The sequence below is a fragment of the Tachypleus tridentatus genome, chromosome 13 (assembly GCF_004210375.1).
Source record: "Tachypleus tridentatus isolate NWPU-2018 chromosome 13, ASM421037v1, whole genome shotgun sequence".
NCBI lineage: Eukaryota > Metazoa > Arthropoda > Merostomata > Xiphosura > Limulidae > Tachypleus > Tachypleus tridentatus.
The window spans coordinates 249,711,483-249,739,386 of NC_134837.1; the positions used below are offsets into that span (position 1 = coordinate 249,711,483).

The 27,904-nt window shown below is 35.4% G+C and overlaps 1 protein-coding gene across 2 annotated transcripts in view; it reads left to right on the top strand.

Annotated features, from left to right (window-relative positions):
- The window catches only part of LOC143239239 (uncharacterized), a 93,296-nt gene that overhangs the window by 27,474 nt on the left and 37,918 nt on the right, over positions 1 to 27,904 (top strand). The window lies entirely within an intron of this gene.

A 27,904-nucleotide genomic window follows, 5' to 3' on the forward strand; every position in this document is an offset into this window, starting at 1 on the left:
GAAGTGGCGTAAGAACCTGGTGTGAAAGAAAATCCTGTTTCCGAGGATGTAAAATAATAAAATATCCATAATATGTAAGTACTTGGTCTCAGCTGCTTATTTCTAAGATTAGAAAAACAAAGATTCAATTGTTGTCGACCTACAGTTAGGTAAAATGCAACATATTTTTATCAAAAAATTTCTGTGAGAATAGCATCAAACCCAATTACTTTTTTCACCACAGTTAAAGACTGCCACTTCTATTTCAATCTGGCCCCTCCCCCCCAAAAAAAATGAGTTGGTACTTGTAATTTCTTATTTGACTTATAAGCAGAAACTTAAGTTCTCTCGAAATCAGTACACGTTTAACGCTACACTTCTCACTGTGTAATGAACTTGGTAGTCAGGACGTTGGCATGACAACGAGCATCAAAACTGCGTCATCTGACACGTGATCTGGATTTCCCGTCTTATATTTTGAATGTTTTCTCTCTAACGTCTCGCATAAAAGAAACACTATGTACAATAACCCAGTTTGAAACACTTGAGACTTGCGCTGTAAGACATTCAACCACATATTAGTCATGACGTACCTTTTAATCAAAGTAAAAATCTCAATTTAAAGAGATAAAACTTTAATGAAAAATAATGTAAGTTATTGTTTAAATAGAACAGTCTATTAGCTCAACAAAGATTGTGGAATGGCCTGACAACGTAGGATGATTTACAATCATAGTCATAAAGCACCACTTAGAATCCATTTAAGAAACATATTTAATGACTAGAAAACGTAGCAACATAACCGAAATGTTTCACTCATTAAGCATCAGAAGAAGAGAGTTTTAAGACACAAATATTAAACGAATATATCTTATCGAAAAACACACTGAGATTAATTATTTAGAAAATAAAAGAGCAGAATTTCAGCGAATCAGTGTTTAATCAAACTAAAGTATTTGATGGATCGTCGTTGAAATCAGAGCATTATATTTACCCTTTAACTACTAACAAATAGTTCTTTTCGAGAGTATGGAAAAACTTCAACATTATGAAAACAAAAAAAATTAAATGTCGTAAGACAAAAAGGAAATAGAAAACGGAGAAAACCAGAGTTCAATAATAAAAAAAAACTTTCTCCATTCGTTTTAATGTTCCAAGAGAAGACCATTTAAAAACTTACTCTCTCTACAAAAATAAGTTATTTCGTGGTAACAATTGCACAAAAACACCAAGAAGAAGAAACGAAGTAAACAGAAATTTGTTGAACTGAAAACAAAACCAGCAGAAATTCAATTGAAAGTAAAACGAATAAAAAACAGAAGAGTAGAAAAGATTATTTCTAATGTACTTAAAATGTATTCAGTTGGAGTGAGCGAAATATTTACTGCAATCTTGTGTGGTTTGTCAATTGGATTGGTGTGGATTGTGTGGATTGGTGGGTTGTCAACTGCAGACAAAGGAACACCGGATGTTAGCCCGTAACTTAACCGCTTTTCCACTGAGGGTCAATGTTTTGCAGAATTTACTGGTGCTAGAGCAAAAACACCTTGAGTTATATGTTGTATACACCGAAGGGAATCGAATCCTCGATTTTAGTATTGTAAGTACGTAAACTTACCGCTAACCTACTTGTGAAGAAGTATTCCTAAACAGAACTACAATTTTGGTCTCTGTTATCTTACATAGCAAGGTTATAGAGATAAAAGAATTATTAGGGACAAGTTTCATCCGTGAAAAGTGACGAAACTATTGGTTTACTTCTTATCAAATATCATACAGTTATTGGTGTTAAATTAATCTAACTTCCAATCAGTTTGTTTATTTGGAAGTTCGTATAGAACTACAGGAAGTCTGTCTGCGCCAACCGTCTCTAGTTTAGCAGTGAAAGACAAGAGGGAAGGCAGATAGGTATTACCACCCACTGCCAACTCATAGACTACTCTTTCATTAACAAATAAATAGATTGACTGTTAATTTATATGCCCTCACAGCGAACGTGTTCGGACCTGCGACTCTCAGTTTGCGAGTGGAACACACTAACCACTTGAACATGTTTTCCAATCAGAGATATCTATTTAAAGCAAACCGGTACTGAGTGTGCTCAATAGCTACACCTTTGTGTTGTTGGTACTTATAAACATTAGAAAGAATTGTCTTATTAGTTGGTATATTTGCTGTTAACGATCATTTTGCCTGTAAACTCATTAATATATCAAAATATTCAAAATAATAGTAACATTTTAAAATATCTCTTTGCAGTTAACTAAAAAAACTGAACAATTGGTTATCTATGCTCTGCTCACCGTGGATATCGAAACCCAGTTTTAGAGTTGAAAGTCCTCAGACACTTCATTAAGTCCCCGGGAGGGGATTAAAATATCTTAAATTGTTTGTCTTTGAATTTCGCGCAAAGCTACACGAGGGCTATCCACAATAGTTGTCATTAATTTAGCAGTGTAAAACTAGAGGGCAGGCAGCTAGTCATCATCACCCACCACCAACTCTTGGGTTACTCTTTTACCAGTGAATAGCGGGATTCACCGTAACATTTTAATGTCCTCACGGCTGAAAGGCGAGTATGTGTGGTGTGACGGGGATTCGAACCTACGACCCTGGGATTACAAGTCGAGCGCCTTAACCACGTGGCCATGCCAGACCACTTCCTTTTTTTACCAAACGTTTTGGATGCCTACATTAATGTTTCCAATTCTTTGAGATTATTTGAAAATTACAAGTCTAATTAAGCTCAGCTTATATTTTTTTCTTAAGCTTTCCAGCGACTTCTGCCCATACATTGTTGTTTGTTTTCTAAGTCTTTACGAGTAACTTCATTCACTGACATTGCACTGAATGATTTAGAATATAGATATTAGCACTGGACCACAGTGGTGCCATAACGAAATGAAGTTCATTTTGTTTAGAATCTTTGTCTCGAGAAAATAAAATCTCTTTCAGTAGACATGGTTTGAGCAAGTTCCTTCATTAGCTGTATGAACTATTTTCTTCATTTCCATTCTGTCGTTAATTTCGCATTGAAATTACAACCTTTTCACAAAAGCGTTAATTTTTATGTAATAATCAGCTTCAGATTTTACGTGAGGTTTATTACAGTCAGTTTCGTTGATTCATAGTTCATTTAAACTGTAGTAGTAATTTTCATCCATTATCTATAATTTCATAAAGCTTCCTTCAAGAGAATCATTCGTGACTGTTTGTTTGAAATTGAGCACAAAGCTACATAATAGGTTATCTATGTTCTGTCGACAATGGGTATCGTACCCCGGTTTCTAGCGGTGTGGGTCCTCAGACATACCGCTTTGCCACTGTTGAGAGCCAGTTGTGATGAAGAGTTTCGACTGAAGAAAGATAAGTTATTTCCCTGAACAGGAGCCGAAAGTTTAACCACACAATCACCCATATAAGTAGAGTGTCGTCTGTCTGGCAGTCAGTAGACACTAAAATAACATCATATAATGGACTCTTTAACATTGTAGTTTGCACTGTCATGACGTCAGTAAAACGTGCACATGCCGTGAATCACCAAAATAATTTTGCACAATGTAGGCTACTACATAGTATGACATATGAACTTCAGGAACAAGAAATAAAAATAGTAGTCACTCTTCATTTTGGTTTTATTTCCTCTAAAAACAGAACACTTTCGAGGGCCATGCGGAAGTACATCTAGTATAGGAAAAGTTGTAATACTTTTGGACGAATACGTCTTTTTCGTATAAAGATGAACACGGAAAGCAAGAGAAATACGAAATGTTCACTTCAAATAATATTCTGCATCACTTTCCTGATTTAAAAAATATTTGCAATTTTTTTCACGAATAAACTTTTATGCGGTTCAAAAATATCTGTAGAATACGCTTACGTCTGATGGAACGCGAAATAATCTATGTACTGAACACACACAACCGTTGCATCTAATAGCCTAGGCAACCATTCCAAAATGATAGAACACAATTATTTCTTGTGCAACTCGTTAAAAACATGTTACGAAAATGAATAGAAATAAACTTCACGAAGCGTTAAAGTTTAAGCCAATTATTTCAAGTTATAAATTACAGTTCCAAAACAGATCTTTAAGTCATACGTTGACGTGAATTTGATTTAGGTTGTTATTTCATACGGAGTATTCTCGTTATTTTGAGATCTGTACTCTCGTCAGGTATTGATATAATGTCATGGTTGGACGTGGTCCGTGCTATGCTTATGTAAACTAGTTAGCGACTATGATTTATTGTACTGTACTGATGAATGATACATTAATTAGGGTTAGAATTTCTTTTACTGAACTAACTAATTACATATTCTTTAGCCCACCCTCTAGTACAGCGGTAAGTTTATGGATTTACAACGCTAAAATCAGGGGCTCGATTCTCCTCGGTGGGCTCAACAGATGGCCTGATGTGGCTTTGCTATAAGAAGACACACACAGAATACTGTTATTATATATTCATTAAGGCTGAAAGTTCTTCGACAGAACTGATCAATTTTATACTGCTTATGGCTACATTTTCTTCTATTGAACCGATGAATAATATGTTAATTATGGCTACGGTTTTTTATACTGAACTTATGAATCGTACAATAATTATTGTTATATTTATTATACTAGACTGGTGAATTGTGCATTAATTACGCCTACGATCGTGTTTGTTGAATTGATGAATGATAGCTTAATTACAGTTATGATTTTTTTCCTTTTTGAACTGTCGAATGATATAGTTTACTGTAAGACGTTTCTCAACTTAAACTGGCCCGGCATGTCCAGGTGGTTAAGGCACTCGACTCGTAATCAGAGGGTATCGCGTGGGTTCGAATCCCCATCACACCAAACATGCTTGCCCTTTCAGCCGTGGGAACGTTATAATGTGACGGTCAGTTTTACTATTCGTTGGTAAAAAAGTAGCCCAAGAGTTGGGGGTGGTTGGTGATAACTAGCTGCCTTCCCTCTAGTCTTACACTGCTAAATTAGAGACAGCTAACGCAGATAGCCCTTGTGTAGCTGTGCGCGAAATTCAAAACAAGCAAAGAAAAACCGATGTATCTAAACAAGAGTTCATCTACTAATCCTCTGAAGAGTATGTGTGTGTTTTTTTCTTATAACAAAGCCACATCTGGCTATCTGCTGAGCCCACCGAGGGGGATCGAATCACTGATTTTAGCGTTGTAAATCCGCAAACTTACCGCTTTACTGGCGGGGTTCAACCCTGAGTACTAAAACACAGTCTAGCACTCTGAGCTATCATTATAACATTGTTGTCTAATCAATTCTGATTGAAGGCAGGTGTTTTGTTCATCTGTTAGCCACAAGTCAGCGCTGTCTTCAATATGGTGTCCATCATAGTGAAAACCTATCTGTTCTACCAATGCTTTCTGTTCCAGTATACAGCATAAATTTGAACGCTGCTAGTGGTTTTTATTATACTAATTGATTAAAATTCGTACCCCTAATTACGAATACATTAGTGAGATATTACCGGACTTGGTATTAATATTTCAAATAATTATATTATTAAATATTAATTTGAATCTTTATTAATGAGAAAATTGCACAAAATTCTATATAATTTAATAAATCGTTACGCAAAAGGACGAATGCGTGTTCTGAGTACTTTCAAGCTTCACTTTGTATGTGACTATACGTATTTGTGGAATGCTTTGATTATTGATTATCGACACAAAACTTAGAATCTCAGTGAATATCAAAACTGTTACGTTACTTTTCAATAAATAAAGAAACGTAGCAGTTCAGGTTAAGTCACACGTAAAGGTTTGTGTTGAATTTCACACAAAACTACTCTACATATACTTGCGTTAGCCGTTCCTAAATTAGCAGTGATAGACTATGCAGAAGAAAGCAAGTCAACACCACCAACCGTCAAACTCTTGGGCTACTTTGTTACTAACGATTAGCGGGACTGATCATGAGATTATTCGTAACAATTTATGGTTTGTTGGTTTTTCTTTTTTGGCTCCGCATATCCAGGTGGTTACGGCGTTCGGCTCGTAATATGAGAGTTTCGGGTTCGAATCCCCGTTACACCAAACATGCTCGTCCTTTCAACCGTGGGGGCGTTATAAAGTTACAATCAATCTCATTATTCGTTGGTAAAAGAGTAACCGAAGAGTTAGCAGTGGATGGTGATGACTAGCTGCCTTCTCTCTAGTCTTATGCTGCTAAATTAAGGACGGTTAGAGCCTCGTTTAGCTCTGTGCGAAATTCAAAATAAACCAAACATACGAGTCAGGGTTTTTAAAAGTTTAGAAATCTAAACAAAAACGGCTTAAATCGTCAAATACTTAACATCTGTTTACAGATTATTCAAGTCTGTATTTTTGTTACAAAGCTTTTAAGCGTATTTATATATAGCAAGCAAAGTCACAGGAAAGAGGGTTTTAAATTAGAGGTTCTAAATTATTATGAAACTAAAACATCTCCACGAATCAGTGGTAGATATACTGTTAATAAAAAAAGACACGTATCTTAGCGCGTAAAACTTTTGAGATTTATAAACAATTCAAGAAGGTAATGTGGGAGGCGTACGCATATTCTTATTAACTATGTAAACACAATCTTCTATCTAATGTTTTCTTTTTTGGTTTGCAATAAAACATTTTAACGGTTTCTTCAAACGCATGCGCGATTTGTGTATGAAACAGATATTAAATGCAACTCGACTATTCGTTATCTTTAATATTAACTGGTATTGTTCCTTGTTCCAGAGGTTATCATTCGTTTTTAGCCCTTAGCGACATCCATAACACTTACAGTTCTTTCTCATTTAAAATTTATTTAAAGAAAAATCTCTTATGATCATTTCAGAATTTCGCGCAAAACTACGCGAGGGCTATCTGCACTAGCCGTCTCTAATTCAACAGCGTAAGACTAGAGGGAAAGCAGCCAGTCATCAAAAAGACCATTTTTACCATCCATCGCCAACTCTTGGGCTACTCTTTTTACCAATGAATAGTGGAATTGATAGTCACATTATAACGCCTCCACGAATGAAAGGGCGAGCATATTTGCTGTGACGGGGATTTGATATCCTCAGCCCTAAAATTACGAGTCGAGCGCCCTAACCACCTGGCCATAAGGACCATTTTGAACTGAAATGGTTGATATCATCCATTTTAAAATCTGAAGCCATTCTTTTCTGATCGAATAACTGAAAATAACTTTCGCCTTTTATAAAATATCCTTGACCTCAAAGTTCGTATTTGTGGCAATGTGTCAAGAACCATGAACCTTCGTAATCTGTTGAGTGACTGCGTAAAGATTGGTTCAGTGGTTAGCGTGACGCATAGTAGAGCTACAGATTTATCGTTCCTATTCAGTTTCCCCAACAAAATATATTAAAACAAATGCTTCCTTCATTTTCTCTTCAGTCCTTTAGCTCCAAATCAGGAACGGTAACCGCAGGTAGTTTGAATAACTTTATGTGCATATCCAAAGACAAACAAACTTAAGTAACTAGTTTCCAAGACGTTGAAGTCAACTTTTATGATACACTAAGCAGAAACACTAATGCTAATAGCAATAATAATAATTGGCCACAACTCGCAAAACATTTGTTGTAGTTTTCATCCTTTTCGCTTGAATTTTATCTTAATATTTCATTTTTCGCTCTGGAATTATCTATTAGATGAATCCTGGTTTATTTGAAAAAAAAAAAGAACTAAATAGTCAGACTTACAAATTCACATAAATATAATTTTGTTTAGTAAAATTAAATAGTCAGACTTACAAATTCACATAAATATAATTTTGTTTAGTAAAACCATTTAGAACGTTGATTAGATACACGTAATATTTAACAAACAAGCTCTCCATTTCCTCTGCCCAAAGAATAACTTGTAATCTTTATTTTATCGTGTCTTAAAACATTTTTGACTAATGTGAAAATATAGGGTAAAGGTACGTAAAAAAAGGCTTAAATGGACTATTCACACCTAAAACATGATGTTGCAAATAACATTTAGAACAAGAAAAATATATTTCAAACTGTCTTTCGTTTGTTTTTAATTGAATATAAAGAGTTGAGGTATTTTTGATATGTATTTGAAACAACATACATTTTGTAATGGGAGTATTTAAGATTTGTTTGTTTTTTTTGAATTTCGCGCAATGTTACACGAGAGCTATCTGCGCTAGTCGTCCCTAATTTAGCAGTGTAAGGGAAGGAATTAGTCATCCGCCAACTATTGGGCTACTCTTCTACCAAAGAATAGCGGAACTGAGCGTCACAACAGAACGGCCCCACGGTTGAAAGGACAAGCGTGTTTGGTGCAACGTGGATTCGAACCCGTGGCCCTGAGATTGCGAGTCGAGCGCCCTAACAACTTGGTCATGCCAGGCATTGAACAATGACATTTCTTCCGTCAGTGACTATAAGTATAATCAATGTTCAGTTTTAAACCGGAAATATCTACAATATTCTACAAAGCTAAAGTTGAGGAAACCTACGTAACTTTAAGCTGAAGGCAATGGCGGCGCTATAGTAGGCAATGGCGATGCTACAGGTAGAAAGGGGGGAGGCATTTAGCCATTCGAATTTTTCCTTGCTCCAAGACTGTCTCCCCCCAATAAAAATATATTCCTGCATTCGTAGAAAAAAATGTAATGTATATATCAAGAAAACGCTTTCGCACGCGCATAAGTGTTTTACGAGATTTTTTTCTTGTATGCAAAACTTTGATCATATATATTCTATAAAAATAAATATTCAACTTACTTTTCTTTTACGCTAATGTACTACCGCACTAAATGATTATTTATTTAATAATACAATCCTCGAAATACATTGTTTCTTTAGTGGTCAATACATCTTTAAAGGGACTTGCTGTTCTCGCTCCTCCAAGTAATTTCTAGATATACTGTAATGGTCAAAACCTTCTAATTCTTTTTAAGGTCTGTGATTACTTTTGGGATTCGAAAACTCAATACAAAGTACATTTCGAAACCCAATGTTGCCCCAGTGTAATTTAACATGCTCAAAGTTTGGAGGAATAATGTCTTGTTTGTGCCCCCCGAACATTTTGACTCATCTGCCACTTGCCCACTCTATTCTCAATTTTTGGTGCTAATTACGTCACTGGCTATAGGAAATTACAATTTCTACGACATTAAACTAAAGATACCTACAAATTTTTCCAACTTTAAACTGAGGAGATATATAACGTATAAATCTTTAACCTAAAGAGACCTATATACAACTTCTATAGTTTTAAGTTGAAGTGATCTGCAGCTTTAAGTTGAGAAAACATGGAATTTCTATAAGTTTAAGCTGATGAGACCTATATATTTGTAAAAGCGGCTCGTTTGGGTTGAAAATTTTTTTTTACTTAGAGGAGTGAATTTTCTCAACCCAAACGAGCCGTTTTTACAAATATATTTCTATACAAGTGGGTTTTCTCGACATCACTGACGAGACCTATAGCTTTTACAACTTTTAGTTGATGTAACCTAGAACTTCTACAACTTTAAACTGAGAAGATTTATAACCCCTATAACTTTAAGTTGAGAACTATGATTATGAGTTGACGAAATCTATTTAACTTTAAGACATTGTGAAGTTACTTTAAATTTAGATCTTAACCGAAGGACAATCTAAGTTCTTATGACGAAGGTATTGAACTATGTATGCTAATGATCTAATATGACAGAAAAACTATTTGTCCATTTTGACTAAGGTAGCCTATTAACATCTGTTAAGTATTATACATATATATATAAGATATTTTGTATATTAGACATTCTATATACATTTTACATATTATATATTCCATATACATATTTTAGATATTTTGTAGATTAGTTATTCTATATATATTTTTTATATATTTTGTATATATTTCTATATAACGAAATGTTGGGTTATATATTTTTCTTCCAACTCATCGCGTTCAATGAATATCAAATGACAAAGACACTCCAATGATACCATGTACAATAGTAGATATTGTCTATGTTAATTGTTTCGTGGATGCTTCATGACTTGGTCAGAGTAGTAAACATACTCACGTCGGTAATATAAAGATTACTACCAATAACCATGTTTACACGTATAATATAAACATATATCTGTTCGATCACAGCGCCACCAGTAAATCTTGCGATGGTGAATAAAATAGAAATATAAGCACAAATAATCATTTATTTTCTCTCACACTTTTATATCATCTGAAACTGACCAAGAAGACTGACCAAGTGTTTCATCTCACAGTGTTGAAAGGAAACAGATAGTGTTTTAAAAACACAGTCTCGCACTGTATGCTTTTACTACACTTGTGGTCAACCGCGCGGTATCTTTTCAAACGGATGTGGGTACGTATACGTGTGTATTTGTACTGAAACAGTTTAATGTGTCGCAGTCTGTTACTTTGTCCTAACATTTATTGTGCATATTCGAAACTATTCTTACACTGCACACGAAATAGCGTTAATTGAATTAACACCATTTCATATGAGATATCACTTATGGTAACACTAATTAAAAGTGAGGACTCGAACCCGGTATTTAGAAATAACCAAAGAACATTCTAATGACAACAAATATATACACATATATATGTATTGCATGAGATACAATTTTATAAACTTAATAATTAAGAAAACAGTTTTGCCACTGCATTCACAGCAGTATGGTGAAAACAATTGGTACGTTTTGTTCGAAACTATCCCTTTACAGGTATAGTTTCTTAATAACCACTGTCTGATCGAAATACCTCATGTACTTCAAATATATGTATATATGATAAAAGTTTTTTTTAAACATCTACTCCTCTATATACAATAGTCACATTTGATGTACTGTTACAATAATGCACTCCTGCCAGTTGGTTGCATGACGAGTTTTCAGTGCAACGACCTTTTGAACGAGTTAGTCAATAAGATTTTAAAAGCGTTTTCTGGTCTGTTTTGAGATTAATTTTCTTCTGATGGAACTACCTGAAATATTTTATTTGTGTTCCCTCTTTGATAGATAAATGTTTGAATTCAGCAGCATCTAATGCACTCTTGCACCTGAGGTACCGTCAGTATTATAATTAATCTTCAGACAGAGAACACCGTTACACTCTCCTAGCATATAGCTTCTTGTTGGTTGAGTAACGTGATATGCCGTCATGCAACTCGTTTCTATAAAGTAATACAAATGTACTCTAACTGTAGATCTGCTGATAGACACTGTTTGTTATGTGCTTATTGTTCATACAGTTAAGTCGCTTCTCTCTTTCAAAAATCTTGGATAATGCTAAAAACTATATAGAACTAAAACTGCCAACAATTAGGATATTCCGTTGAGAATTGTTACTACAGTCACATAGTTAAATCTTGAATCCTGTAGGTAATAAAATGTGCCGAAATTCGTTACAAAATCAAATATAGTGTTTCAACAAGTTTAAAAAGTCTTATTTTGCTCTGAGACGTGTCTTTCATGTCCAAAAAAAGAAAAATTATTTTGATCTCCTTTTAGAAATAGGTGTTGTATCAACGACATGTGGAAGGGGAAGTTGGATGGTATGGTATGGTATGATGGTATGGTTTGGTTTTTGAAATTTGCGCAAAATTACATGAAGACTATCTGCGCTAGCCGTCCCTAATTTAGCAGTGTAAGACTAGAGGGAAGGCAGCTAGTCATCACCATCCACCGCCAACTCTTGGGCTACTCTTTTACCAACGAACAGTGGGATTGATCAAAACATTACAACGCCCCCCAAGGTCGAAAAGACGAGCATGTTTGGTGTGACGGGGATTCCAACTCGTGACCCTCAAATTATGAGAAGAATGTTTTAACCACCTAGCCATGACGAGCCATTGGATGGTATGAGATTATATTTAACAATCTCCTGCTGGTGACTAAACCTATGAAGACAAGCTCAGTGTTTATTAGTTAATAATTTATAGATCTTCTTTCATGACATGTAAACATTATTATAAATTGATTGCTAGCTGTATTTTCTTCATAAGTGTAGTGTTGGACTAAGTCGGAGATCAGCACTGTTCTAAAGCTTCCTCTGATAAACCTTGAGATATAGAAAAAAAATCACCTTTGAACTTCGAAGTATCTTATCCAAATCACGTGTAAATACAGGACATAAATAAAAAGACACATCACGTAGTGCAGTTCTAAAATATGAGTAACAAAATCGCCTATGAACTCCGAAGCATCTTATCCAAATCATGTGTAAATAAAGGACATAAATAAGGACACACATTATCTAGTACAGTTCAGTTAGAAGCGTTGAAGACTAGGAGGTTGTTTGATGACGAAGTTGCAATATCGACTCTTATTGGAAGTTGAAACGTCATAAACACCATTTCAGAACTAAATTAATATTTCTCGAGATTTTACACACATAACCGTTAGAAAGTTAATGCAACAAAAAAACGTAAATTATTCTAATGTTTCATGCTTCTGGATTTTTTAATTATTTATAACACTCTAGTTAACTCTTGTGTTGCATTTAAGCCTTTTTAAATAAGTATTATTCTTGAGCTGAAACCTGTTGTCAGAGGCGAATAATCAACACATCTGCGACTGTACAGAGTTGTATAGCAAACACTTAAAGTAAGGTTTTTAGCATGGTTATAGCCCGTACGGTAAACTAAGTCTAATCACCAGTTAATAAAAAGATGATGAACACAGCTAAAACATTAAACTAAATAGGGATTTTTAAGCCTCCTACGCACTAACTGTATAAAATGTTTAACCAGTTTCATCATGTGGGATACGTGCTTATCAAGGCTGTTTGTCTTTTAAAAAATGTTATAATTTATAATTCTTAATACTCTTGAAATATCATATTTTACCGGTTAAACAGTCGTGTTTTTTTATTAATTAATTATTATTTTTATTTATTCTTAATTACTTGCTGTTTTAAGTTATTTATTGGCAGTTAATGACCGAAATAAAAACATATTATTAATGGAGTTTTATTACTCATATGCTATAGGCTTTAAACCATAGCAGAGAGAAACTTATAGAGTTTTAGACACCAATTAACTCGTAGTATGTTTATGAACTGAAAAAGGTTTTGTTAATGTTCAGAAACATATCTATTTTGGTAACACATATCTCAACTTCAGTGTCAAGTTATGGTACCTAATAAAAGACATCTTGTTAATGAAACGATATTCATAGGTTAACTTGAGCTAATCCGTATTCAATTTAGCCCGAAAACAAAATGTTCGGGTGTTGTTGTTTTTTATAATTTCGCGCAAAGCTACACGAGGACTATCTCAGCTAACCGTCCGTAACTTAGAAGTGTAAGACTAGAGGGAAGGCAGCTAGTCATCTCCACCCACCACTAACTCTTGGGCTAATCTTTTACCAGCAAATAGTGGGACTGACCATAATTATAATTCCCCCACGGCTGAAAGGGCTAGCATGTTTAGTGTGATAGGGATTAAAACCCGCGACGCTCGGATTACGAGTCGATTCCTTAACCACCTCGCCATGCCGAGCCTCAAGAGGTTCGGTTTTGGTTCGTTTTGAATTTCGCGCAAAGCTACACCAGGATTATCTTCGCTAGCCGTCCCTAATTTTGAAGTTTAAGACTAGAGGAAAGGCAGCTAGTCATCACCACCCACCGCCAACGTTTGAGCTACTCTTTAACAAACGTCACATTATAACGCCCTCACGGCTGAAAGGAAGAGCATGTTTGGTGTGATAGGAATTCGAACTCGTGACCCTTAGATTACAAATCGAGTGCCCTAACCACCTGGTCATGCCGAGCACTCAACAGGTGCAGAAGAAAATGTATTGTTGATAATACATTGAACACGAACAGCGACGGGAATGTTCGAACACAAGTGCACAGACAAAAATACATTGTTTAATCAGAACAATTGCTCGTATTAACCCAATCGCTATTAACGACCTTCTTTCTTTTCTTGTCTAAATAAAGGCATATATTCCTTTCACTTAATTGTATACTTATATGATCGGCATCAATTTCATTTTGAAATATGTAGCTGTTGGAACTGAAAGAGACAATATGTTTTAACCCCTCAAAATAAACAGAAGCGGAAGTAAATACCATAATGTTAACGTAAACTACACCTCTATTTGAGAACTTCGTTATTCTAGATTTTCCACGTCAGTAATTATTTCAATTTTTACACAGAATAAAGGCTTGGCTAACTCTCTGCTCAAACAATGTCCAATTGGACTTAGCTCTCACTTCAGAAGACATGCGATACAGAAAATGAACTTGGCAAATACCGAAACTGTTATTACTGTATATATAGCCATAGCCTTTGGCAATGATAAGAGCAAGTTCGTGACAACTTACATTCTGTCCACAAAAAACGTTAACTCAGCATAAACTGCCAGTACGAAAAATAGAATCAGTACAAAGATGTGCTCTCGTATATTTATACCAGTTTTCATTGATACGAGTTCGCACCATTAAAAACCAGAGTTCATTCCTCAAACATATTTGCTTTTGTTGCGAAATAACTGTTAACATCCTTTTTGTTTGCGTTATTAATTTTTCAGGAAATGATTTTTTTTTCAGGTGAAATTTAATTTGAACGTCTAACCTGAATATTCTAACTGCATCAATTATAAAATTATTATGCACTTTCTACTGTTCGTCTCTAAGCTTCTTTAAAAAAAAAGTTGGAGCCCCTCACTCTAACTTTTTTGTTATTTTGCTTTATATCGTCAACTGGCAACCCTTATTTTAGTCTTAAATCAGTTGTTGTTCTCTTCAATATGTAATTATTTCTAATGAATTAATATACTTTTGTTTTATAAATAATATTAAAGTAGCAGTCAAAATATTGTTGATTCACGGTAGATCACAATGTTTCTGTATTGTTTCATAAGACTCATGTCGTAGCTAAATTAATTTGTTTGTTTAGAATTAAGCAGAAAGCTGCATAATGGGCTATCTGTTTTTAGTGTGGAAGTCCACAGACATACCATAGTGCCACTGAGAGGCAGCTACATTAATAAGTAGAATTACAGACCGATGTTTCTCTATGCTAAAGTATTTTTCTCTTAGGCCTAGCATGGCCAGGTGGTTAAGACGCTTGACTAGTAATCCGAGGGTCGCAGATTCGAATCCCCGTCGCACCAAACATGCTCGCCCTTTTAGCCGTGGAGGAGTTATAATGTGACGGTCAATCCCACTATTCGTTGGTAAAAGAGTAGCCCAAGAGTTGGCGGTGGGTGATGATGACTAGCTTCCTTCACTCTAGTCTTATACTGCTAAATTAGAGACAGCTAGCGCAGATAGCCCTCTAGTAGCTTTGCGCGAATTTCAGAAACGTTTATCTTTGTTTCGCGATATTTTAATGTAAAGAAAAGTCTGTGGCTAATTGGACATAATGTTTTTTATGTTATTTATTTTACAACATAAATCATAAAGTTGAGATGTTGAATAAAGCCGTATTGTTACCTTTTTCTAATAAACATGTTTACAAGGGGAAAACATGATCATAATAAATGTCAAAGCGTTGTGTGGAATAAAACTTATGGATGTTTATTATTAGATAATGTTATCCATAATTCGATGTACTTTGTTGATGAACTTTGTGAAGAATAATAAATAAAAGTTATTAGTTTTTGCTCTACGAACTTTATCTATTTGACTGTTGCGTATCTAAGTTGGTCAGAAGGCACTAGTTGCACAGAGAAATGAAAGATTTCCGCGACTAAGTTAATCGTTTCTCGTATTTTCCTGCTTCTTTGTTTATTTGTTAAGCGCAAAGCTATGCAGTGGGCTAGCTGCGTTGTGTCCACCATGGTATTAAAACCTAGTTTTAATCGTTGTAAGCCTTCAGACAACTTGTTGAGCTACTGAAACATTTTCTAATTTTACGTTGCTTCGGTGTACACAAGATACAATGTATTATCAAAACATCATTTTGTCATTTGTTATGACATTAAACGATTCGTACATATCGGTTTGTTTCTTTTAAGAAGCAGGATTTAATGAAGTATCCGCCTACAGAAGAAATTTAACGACTTAAGAAACACAGTGAAGAATTTAAAGCTGTGAAATTTGAGGTATACTAATAAGATAGTGGTTTTGAATGCATTAAATTACATTAAATTAAACTCAATAAATTACATGACCACCCTCAGCGACACAGCAAAATTTCTGCGAACTTATAATGCTAGAAACCGGGTTTCGATACTCGTGGTGGGCAGAGCACAGATAGTCCATTGTTAAGTTTTGTGCTTAGTTCCAAACAATACTCTGATTTAATGTTTTCTAATGTTTATTTCTTGCAATGAAATTATATGAAAATAATACTGAGTTTTATTGGGTATGCTATTGATGAATTCGTAAAACAAACGTGTAATTATAACCTAGACATAAGATTATAATGTTGACGCTCTACATAAGTTTGTTTAATTGTCTGCGTATGAAGATAAAAATATAAAGAAAACGAAATCCAAATAAAACTCGTGCACTTATGAAAATATGATATCTAAAAATAAGATATTTGAGAATACAAGTCAGTAGCTAAATCTACAAACTACAGAATGGTCAGAAAGTCCTTCGTAAACTTTGTAATGTCATAGCTGGAAACGATATAAGTTTTAAAGGTGAACATTGGAAAACTTGATTATCAGTGCATGGAAACACACAGTAAAAGTAGAGTAAGACTTGTGAACATTGGAAAACTTGATTATCAGTGCATGGAAACACACAGTAAAAGTTGAGTAAGACTTGTGAACATTGGAAAACTTGATTATCAGTGCATGGAAACACACAGTAAAAGTTGAGTAAGACTTGTGAACATTGGAAAACTTGATTATCAGTGCATGGAAACACACAGTAAAAGTTGAGTAAGACTTGTGAACATTGGAAAACTTGATTATCAGTGCATTGAAACACACAGTAAAAGTTGAGTAAGACTTGTGAACATTGGAAAACTTGATTATCAGTGCATTGAAATACACAGTAAAAGTTGAGTAAGACTTGTGAACATTGGAAAACTTGATTATCAGTGCATGGAAACACACAGTAAAAGTTGAGTAAGACTTGTGAACATTGGAAAACTTGATTATCAGTGCATGGAAACACACAGTAAAAGTTGAGTAAGACTTGTGAACCTTGGAAAACTTGATTATCAGTGCATTGAAACACACAGTAAAAGTAGAGTAAGACTTGTGAACATTGGAAAACTTGATTATCAGTGCATGGAAACACACAGTAAAAGTTGAGTAAGACTTGTGAACATTGGAAAACTTGATTATCAGTGCATGGAAACACACAGTAAAAGTTGAGTAAGACTTGTGAACATTGGAAAACTTGATTATCAGTGCATGGAAACACACAGTAAAAGTTGAGTAAGACTTGTGAACATTGGAAAACTTGATTATCAGTGCATTGAAACACACAGTAAAAGTTGAGTAAGACTTGTGAACATTGGAAAACTTGATTATCAGTGCATTGAAATACACAGTAAAAGTTGAGTAAGACTTGTGAACATTGGAAAACTTGATTATCAGTGCATGGAAACACACAGTAAAAGTTGAGTAAGACTTGTGAACATTGGAAAACTTGATTATCAGTGCATGGAAACACACAGTAAAAGTTGAGTAAGACTTGTGAACCTTGGAAAACTTGATTATCAGTGCATTGAAACACACAGTAGAAGTTGAGTAAGACTTGTGAACATTGGAAAACTTGATTATCAGTGCATGGAAACACACAGTAAATTGGGAATTTTAAAATGTCGTATGGATTTCTCTTAAACTTAGTTATGTTGATGATGAAATGGAATACAAAAAATAGGTCGAAACTCGAAACGGAAATGTTATGCATCCCTACTTACTACTTTGAAAGAGTCGATGGCTAAAAATTTAGGCTTAGAGATTTAAATGTATACATCCTTATTAGCTATAAAAACACAGCTGACAGGTGTGAATGAAGGCTTGGTGATTCAAAATTGACGAATGTTAATATTGACTTGGTGAGTTATACGTATACCTCCTCACTAGTTATAAAAACAGAGTTGACGAATGTTAATGTAGACTTGGTGAGTTATACGTTTACCTCCTTACTAGTTATAAAAACACAGTTGACGATTGTGAATGAATGAATGATGATCTGGGTGTTCTCATCGTTTTTGAATATATAAACACAGTTGATAACTATGAATGCATCTTTGGCGATGCTAATGTATAGGATGCCAAAAGTGATCAAAATGCAAATTTCGTGAATACAATTATTCATTATTTTACTGGAATTCTTCTGCAACAAATAAAATCATTTTGTGATTAGTGGGTTGAATTCTTCATGGACCCAGTTTGTAACAAAATGGATAATTGTTTATTTTTGAATTTTGCAAAAACCCACACGAGGGCGATCTGCGCTAGCCGTCCCTAATTTATCAGTATAAGACTAGAGGGTAGGCAGCTAGTCATCACCAGCCACCGTAAACTCTTGGGCTACTCTTTTACCAACTAATAATGGGACTGACCGTAACATTATAACGCCCCCACGGCTGAAAGGGCGAGCATGTTTGGTATGACGGGAATTCGAACCCTTTACCTTCAGATTATGAGTCGAGTGCCTTAACCGCATGGGCATATCGGGCTCGAAATAGATAAACAAGGTTTTGTTTTATCCCTCTAGAGGACCCCTCTTTCGTACCAGATAAAATCCTCTTAAGGTCATCAGACTATAATTTCGTAAAGACGTAAAAGTGTTAAAGTGAGTAATTAAAAACATCTCAGTTTATCTCTTCTTCACTCTTTTTATGCGTGCTGTGAATCAAGTGAAGATTAACACAGACGATAGTATGTTGTCATGACACATGCAGGACACACTGTATTATTAACAGGAGTGAACATTTAGTTGTTGTTGTTTTCTCGTGCAGCCTGTACTCTAATAATTTGAACTATCTCATGTTTTTCGTTAATGTGTGCTGCTGGATCCGTACTTCACATAACAAATTTTAAGGTAATCCATGAAGAACAAACAAAATAAAAAAAGGTGTTCGATGGGGTTGAGGTCAGGACTCTGTGCAGGCCAGTCAAGTTTTTTCACACCAACCTCGGCAAACCATGTCTTTATAGACTTTGCTTTGTGCACGAGGTAATTTTCATGCTGAAACAAAAATGGCCTTCCCCAAACTGTTGCCACATAGTTGGAAGCACACAATTCTCTAGAATGTCATTCTATGCTGTAGCATTAAGATTTCCCTTTACTGGAACTAAAGAGCCCAGCCCAAACCATGAAAAACAGCCACAGACCATTATTCCTCTTCCACAAAACTTTACAGTTGGCAGTATGCATTCAGGCAGGTAGTGTTCTCCTGACACCTGCCAAACCCAGATTTGTCCATCAGACTGCCAGATAGTGAAGCGTGATTCATCACTCTATAGAACATGTGTATACTGCTCCAGAGTCCAAAGACGGTGTGTTTTACACCGCTCCATCCGACGCTTGGCATTGCACATGATGATCTTAGGCTTGTTTGCGGCTGCTCTGCCATGGACATGGAAACCCATTTTACGAAGCTCCCGACGAACAGTTCTTGTGCTAATGTTGTTTCTAGAGGCAGTTTGGAACTCGGTAGTGAGTTTCGCTACTGTGGACAGAAGATTTTTACACGCTATGCGCTTCGGCTCTTGGCGGTCCCGTTCTGTGAGCTCGTGTGGCCTACCGCTTCGTGGCTGAGCTGTTGTTGCTTCTAAACTTTCCACTTCACAATAACAACACTTACAGTTGACCGGGGCAGCTCTAGCAGGACATAACTTTGACGAACTGACTTGTTGCAAAGGTAGCATCCTATGACCGCGCCATGTTGAAAGTCACTGAGCTTTTCAGTGCAACCCATTCTACTGCTAATGTTTGTCTATGGAGATTGTATGGCTGTATGCTTGACTTTATGCATCTGTTAGCAGTGGGTGTAGCTGAAATAGCCGAACCCACTAATTAGAAGAGGTGTCCACATACTTTTGATCATGCAGCGTATCTCTATAACCAACAATTAAGTGTTAAATTTGGTCTAAATATAAGCCGCATGTGCAAAATTATTTAACAAAATAAAGGTCGAACATTTTTAGTTTTTATCATTCGGACTAAAGACTGCTAATTTAGAGCAGCAAAACTATAGGGTGAAAGCACGTGCAGATAGATAAGTATTGGTTAGGCCAAACAAAGTCAATTAGTAGTTTCTCGATCACGTTTTCAAATTAATCATTAATTAATTAATCATATGGATGGACGGTTATTATTCAAATTCATTGCCAACGTTTAAGCACAAAGTTGCCAAATTTTATGAAATTGTTATCACCACATGTAGTCGGTACAGCATTATCAAGAATCATTATTTACGATAATTGCTTAAGTTAATACGACATGACGTTAAACTCTCTTTTGTTATGATAATTTCATAAAAATTTGGCAACTTTAACAAAGGAAGCTATTAACACTGTTTCAGAGAGGAAAAACTACCAACACTTATTCTAAAGAATCTGATTGGTTCTGTAAAGTATAGGTCTGTTCCGAATAACAGGGCTGCGATCCTAAAGAGAATGTTGGTTACTATCGAGTGTCACTTTCTTATTTGTTGTGGTTTACTGGTATATAATGACAAAAAGTCATAATATTTAATCACACACACCTCTAGTGTGAAAAAAAGGCGTGACTAAAAAGGATTGGACGTGCGACTTAAAGGAATAAAATCAAAATTGGCGACCAAACATGGAGCTGAACTTATGGCATTGATACATGGAGCTGAACTTATGGCATTGATACATGGAGCTGAAATTATAGCATTGATACATGGAGCTGAACTTATGGCATTGATACATGGAGCTGAACTTGTGGCATTGATACATGGAGCTGAACTTATGGCATTGATACATGGAGCTGAACTTATGGCATTGGTACATGGAGCTGAACTTATGGCATTGATACATGGAGCTGAACTTATGGCATTGATACATGGAGCTGAACTTATAGCATTGGTGCATGGAGCTGAAATTATGGCATTAATATGAAATTTACAGGAAATATTTGTTCACTAGTTGATTTGTTTTACTCACTATTCAACTAAGTTTCATCAATAGCTTAGTTTACTCTTATCTCAATGGAATTATTACTCATCATGGTAATTCCATTAAGGAATGATATCTTAGTTTCCTATTGTTTTTATGGATTATTACTCATCATGGAAATTCCATAGTGGAATGATATCTTAGTTCCTTGTTAGTTCTATGGGCTTATTACCCATCATAACAATAAGATGGTGGAATGACATCTTAATTCACTATCATCTCCATGAGATTCTTATTTACCAGAACAATTCCATGGTAGAATAACATCTCAGCTCATCTTTATATATTTGGGGTTATTTCCCATCGTAGCGACCCCACTGTGGAATTATATCTTAGTTTCCTGTTCTCTCTGTGGGATTGTCTCCCATCACATCGGTTCCATGATAGAATATCATTTTAGTTCACTGCGCTTATATTAATGGCATACACAGTTACGTATTTTAACGTGACTCGTGGTCAACTGTGTTACATCATATTACACGTAGATGATCCGACACAGTTGACGAGTTATGTCTTAATGCGTTACATTCAAATTTTACTTCTCTCAACTTTGTCTTTCCTTTTTCTGATTCGCTTCGAAAATAGATGAAAGTGTCCTAGAACTTACTTACAATAATGAACCTCAGGCTAGTTTGCTGATAAAATCTTCATAAAGATGAGCACGATGTGACGTTTCAAGATAACAAACGTTAAAGTAAGAGCGTTGCACTGGGAAACATGATTAACAATGTACTGGTTAAAAGGAAAGAAGAAACAAACCATACTTAAAAGAAATGAAATTCAAAGTGTAAGAACCAGAAAACTTAATTAAACTAGCTTGTTTGTTTGTTTATTGAATTTCGCGCAAAGCTACTCGAGGGCTATCTGCGCTAGCCGTCCCTAATTTAATAGCGTAAGACTAGAAAGAAGGCAGCTAGTCATCACCACCCACCGCCAACTCTTGGGCTACTTTTTTTTTTACCAACGAATAATGGGATTGACCGTTACATTATAACGCCTCCAGGGCTGAAAAGGCGAGCATGTTTGGTGCGACCGGGATTCGAACCCGCGACCCTCGAATTACGAGTCGAACGCCTTAACCCACCTGGCCATGCCGGACCTTAATTAAACTAAAAATTAAGAGGCTGTTATTAAAAATTTATATATTTTTTTTAATTCTATAACACTGCTTCTTAAATTCACGTGTTTAGAACGGGAATTGCAGTACCGTACACAATAAGCTTCAAGAGTGAAAGAATATTCCCTCAGGAAAGAAAATAAAATAACAAAATAAACGTTTTAAAAATAATGATGAATCAAAATATTTTTTATCTTAAACACATTTCAAGGCCGTATCATTAATCAACGAACTGGTTGTTTAATTAATTCGTATTTTTAATTCCGTTATCATATCATTTGTCCTTTCTTACGTTATATTCTTAACTGTTTAACTAAATATTACATTTAGAATTGTATAGAGAATAACCTAAGAATTCTAATCTCTAAGTGATCTAGCTCATTCTAACAAAGGGATATTACCAATAGGTCCTCCATTAAAGTTTTGTTACACATTTAAATAATGTTTTCGGTGTATAACGAGCACAGACACACATAGTTTTTTATATATGCTAATGCCGAGGCAACTCGTCTTCTGAAGTGGATAAGTATACATCAATGTCATAATCCGAATTAAATGTCTGAGGAAAACATCACAGCGAATGAAATATTGTAACTCAGGAAGAGTTTCTTTTTCTTTTAAATATATAAGTAGCAGTTAAATCATTTGCTTTTAGAAATTTCAGTAAAAAAATTCGAAGAACAGGAAGTAATGCGAAACAAATAGCATTGTAGATTTCAACCTTATATCGTCTTTAAAGCAGGCCCGGTATGGCCAGTAACTGCGAAACAAGCCGTAGCATTGTAAAGAGTTCAAGAGTTGGCGGTGGGTGGTGAACCTGCCTAGTCTTACACTGCTAAATTAGGGACGGCTAGCACAGATAGCCCTCGAGTAGCTTTGTGCGAAATTCCAAAAACAAACAAAACAAACTTTAAAGCAAATATTACTGTAGTTTCATCCTTCCTTCTACGTTAAAAGAATTGCTGTTGTAGGTTTCACTCTTCTTTCATGCTAAAACAATTACTGTTGTAGGTTTTACCCTTATTTCCTCGTTAAAACAAACACTATTGTAGTTTCAACTTTATTTCCTCTTTATAACAAATATTATTGTAGTTTCACACTTCCCTCTACTTTATAACAAATACTATTGTAGATTTCGACCTTATTTCCTCGTTAAAACTCGTTATTATCTTTAGATTATGCCAAGAACAATCAGTGTTAAAACACTGAGGATTAGATTCATATTAAATCAAGAACATTTAGCATGGCCTCATTCAATAACAATATCTAAATAACTAAAAAGGAACTCAGTATATATATATTAACAATGTAACAATAAAGCAGTCTTTAAGACAGAAGACAAAATTATCGTGAGAACTAAAAACAGTTTATTCGAAATCAGTCAAAACCACGTTCTACTTAGAGTATTGTTTGTTTGTTTTGTATTTCGCGCAAAGCTACTCAAGGGCTATCAGCGATAGCCGTCTCTAATTTAGCAGTATAAAACTAGAGAGAAGGCAGCTAGTTATCACCACCCACCGCCAACTCTTGGGCTACTCTTTTACCAACGAATAGTGGGATTGGACGTAACATTATAACGCCCCCACGGCTAAAAGGTCGAGCATGTTTGGTGAGAGGGGAATTCGAATTCGCGACCCTCAGATTACGAGTCGAACGCCTTAACCCATCTGGCCATGCGGGCCTACTAGTGACCGAAGCAAACTATAGCGCGCTCACAGTTACACTGACAGAAAAGTAGATATGTCATAATTCTATTGTATTTGAACACTAAATTCTATATCTAGTCCCTTAAGGATTTTTAACAATTAGAAGAACGTAATATAATAGGATTCAAACAACACTATGTTCATTATACAGTTACGACAGAAAGTGTTCGTACCCCTGCGTGGTGAGTAGTTTTTTCCTCATAACTTAAAAAAGTATCACGATTAGGATAATGAAAGTACAGTATATTATAAATATTATACTAATACATCTACATAAATTTTTATGTAAATTGAACGACAAAAAAACTGTTTATAAAGAAATAACTTAACATAGGGGGCAGAAAATGTTCGTGTGTCCACTTTAATGGTCAGTTGTGTAACCTTTCAGGTGAACTACTTGGCGCAATCACTTCCTCATAGCTCTCCATGATAGTTTGACAGTACTCGACTGGTATTTTCTTCCATTCTTCTTTACCGAAAGCATCCAACTCTTGCAAGTTTTTCGGATGACGCTGATAAACCCTGGTCTTCAACTAATGCCAAACGTTTTCAATTGGGTTGAGATCGGTTGATTGCGGTGACCACTCCAGAACGCTTATATGGTTCCTCTGCAACCAGGATTGCACATATATCGATGTGTGCTTAGGGTCATTGTCGTGCTGGAAGATCCAACGACACCCAAGCCGCAAATTCCGAGCATCATTCTTGATATAAGGATGTAATATATCAACGTACTCTTCTTTTTTATGATCCCGTTGACGGGGTGAAGACTGCTTACACCAGAAGAGCTGAAGAAATCCCATAGCATGATCGAGCCACCTCCGTGTTTGACTGTAGAGACGATGTTCTTTGGAAGATTTCGTTCCCCTTTCTTACGGAAAATATAGCGAACAGCATTGTGACCGAAAAGCTCGATTTTAGTTTTGTCTGACCAAAGAATACTCTTCCAATAGGTAAAGGGTTTATCTACATGCTGTCTTGCATACCTCAATCTTGTCTCTAAATGAACAGGCTTTAAATATGGAGTTCTACTAGGACGGCATGCTTTGAACCCGGAAGAGCGTAACATGTTCGTAACTGTAGAGGTGCTTACTTCAAACCCAGTTTCCCTTACCAGTTTCTGTACGTCATTACGTGTTAAACGAGGGTTCCTACTAAATTCTCTGAGAACTTTCCTCTTGGTTCTCTCTGGAATTTTGGTGGGGCGTCAGGAACGAGGAAGGTAAGCAGTTGATCCTGTAAGCTTAAACTTGACAATTATGCTCTGAACAGTAGATTTTGGCACATTAAGTTGTGTAGCAATACCGGAAAGAGACACATGAGACTTGTATGTTACAATAATTTGGTTTTTTAAATCACTGGACAGTTGTTTCCTGTTCGCCATGATGACCAAGCAGATAATGACGGAGACGGCGCTAAATTGCCGGAAGTACATTTTTTGCTGGCTAAATTCCAATAATTATGAACCCAGTGTCGGGTTCTGGAATGGTATAATGTAGTTTATTCACCAAACTAAACAAAATTTTAAGGGAATATTAGTTTTTTTACACGTTCTGAACTGTACGAACACTTTCTGCTCCTCCTATTTTTGGTTATTTGTTTGTAAACAGTTTATTTGTCGTTTACTTTACATAAAAATTTGTGTAGATGTCTGTTGGTATAATATTTATAATATATTAGTTTACCTCGCTGAAACTGTTCAAATGTTGTTCAAAGTACTCCTTAAAGTTGGGCTGTATATGTTTAAAAAAATACTAAATGTAGAAAAAGATCTGTACTGAAACCTACTTGCGTAAGTACTCAATTTCTGGACCAAACTTAGGAAACTAAGTTCCTCGTTCTCCAAGCAACAAACGAATTCTAAAAGTAAGCAAGAATGATATTGACAACAAGGACTAAGAGATATCTGGTGCTATACTGAAAAACCATTACTCGTGTCTGAGGTTCAAAAGTACTGTACGTGTACAAGTGTTTCCAAGAAAACATCCGTCACTATAAGTTTTGAGCAGTGCTGACATTTGTGACGTATAAGCAACTAAATAAAAAAAAAACGTAACTGATTTCAACTTGGTAATTGTATTTTATGTAATTATATACAAAAATCCAAGAAGACGTTTTTTTAAATATATGTATATATAAAGGTCTAATTCTAACAATTTTTGACACTCGCTTTGTTATTGTTGTGTTAGTGATTTTGTCCTTTGTTTTGAGCCAGTAATGAAAATCTGAAGGTTTGTTTATTTGTTTTTGAATTTCGCACAAAGCTGCTCGAGGGCTATCTGTGCTAGCCGTCCCTAATTTAGCAGTGTAAGACTAGAGGGAAGGCAGCTAGTCATCACCACCCACCGCCAACTCTTGGGATACTCTTTTACCAACGAATAGTGGGATTGACCGTTACATTATAACACCCCCACGGCTGAAAGGGCGAGCATGTTTGGCGCGACGGGGATGCGAACCCGTGACCCTCGGATTACGAGTCGCACGCCTTACCGCGCTTAGCCATGCCGGGCCTAAATCTGAAGGACAATTCACTCTCTAAATAAGTTAGAAGACAAAACAACTGTATTTCTAGCGTGCTTCAAAGTAACATTAAACGACATCACTGTATTTTACTCTAGTGTTGGAACATTTGCTTTGGTTAGCGTAATGCTGTGTATTACATATAACAGCTTTCAATAATACTCTTCGAGAAATAATTTTAAATCAGACAAGAAACTACGGTGGTAAATGTGAAATAAGATATTAATTCGGACATTAAAAATGATGACAATTATTTCCATTTATTGTTATTATGCAATCTTGGGAGATTTGTGTCATCTTTGTTTTATATTTCTTGTAGTATCACAGAGTTAAAAACCAGGCTTCGATACCTTTGGTGGCCATAGCACGGATAGCCCATTGTGTAGTTTTGTGTTTAATTCCAAACAAGCAAGCAGGGAGCAAATTATTTAAAGTATATTTTTGAGTATGTTCAGTAGAATAAAAAAAAAACAACACTTGTTTATTTGGTGAAAAGAATTGACTGTTTTAGCAAGAAGAAAGAGTGAGCCATTAGCCTTTACTTATGTCACTTTCTTTAACCAGATCACAAAAACTTCCTGAATACGGTATTATAAACACGTGTTCGTCTCACTTAGGCATGTACTGAGTGGTAGGAATATTGTCAAAAGGATAATTATAACGATAGGGTTTCATATCAAAAAGAGACCAGACGTAATCAGTATTCTCAGAAACATGCTAAACGATAAATGTCCTGGTTTTGTCAAATGTAAAGCAAAGCAAAAATCTCTTGATGTAGATGGGAGTTGACTCAAAGACGGGCGTTTTTTTTTTTTTTTTGCTTTTCTTACTCTGAGCCCTAACAACAGACTACGGTAAATCTCTTCTCATGACAAAAGAGAACAAACGTTTCTACTACATTATCTCTCGTCTCGTATGGTTGTAAGTACTTTAATGTCCTGTGTTAGGTAAGAAAGTGGCGCCAACCCATTTACGCTTTCAAGCAAACAAATCGTCAAAACAAAAAGCTCGTTACTGCCGTTCAACAACTTCTATATAAGAGTTGGTCAAAATTATAAATATTTGTACACTTATAAAATTTTATTAATCTATAATATGTGCTAATTTTTGTAGAATTCTTTATTTTTATGTAACATTTCTTAAACGTTTTCAGTGTCAAAAACGCTTTACGCCAGTTGGATCTGGATATTTTTTTCTTTATAATTAAATTATTTCGTGTTAAATTCAAAGATAAAATATTTTTGGTAACTGAAATATAACAATCATTAAGTACAGCTTCATCTGAAAACACTTATATACGATAAATTGTCCTTTTAAAGTCTTATGTCATAAATTATACTCATGCATTAGCCATAATTCGAAAACTCGTCCTCATAAAATTTAAAGGCAGGTTTTTCTTATAGCAAAGCCACATTAGACTATCTGTTGTCTCCACCTAAGGGAATCGAACCCCTGATTTTAGTGTTGTAAATCTGAAGACTTACCGCTATCCAACGGAAAAAGGGGAGACCAAAAGATAAAAAATGAATATT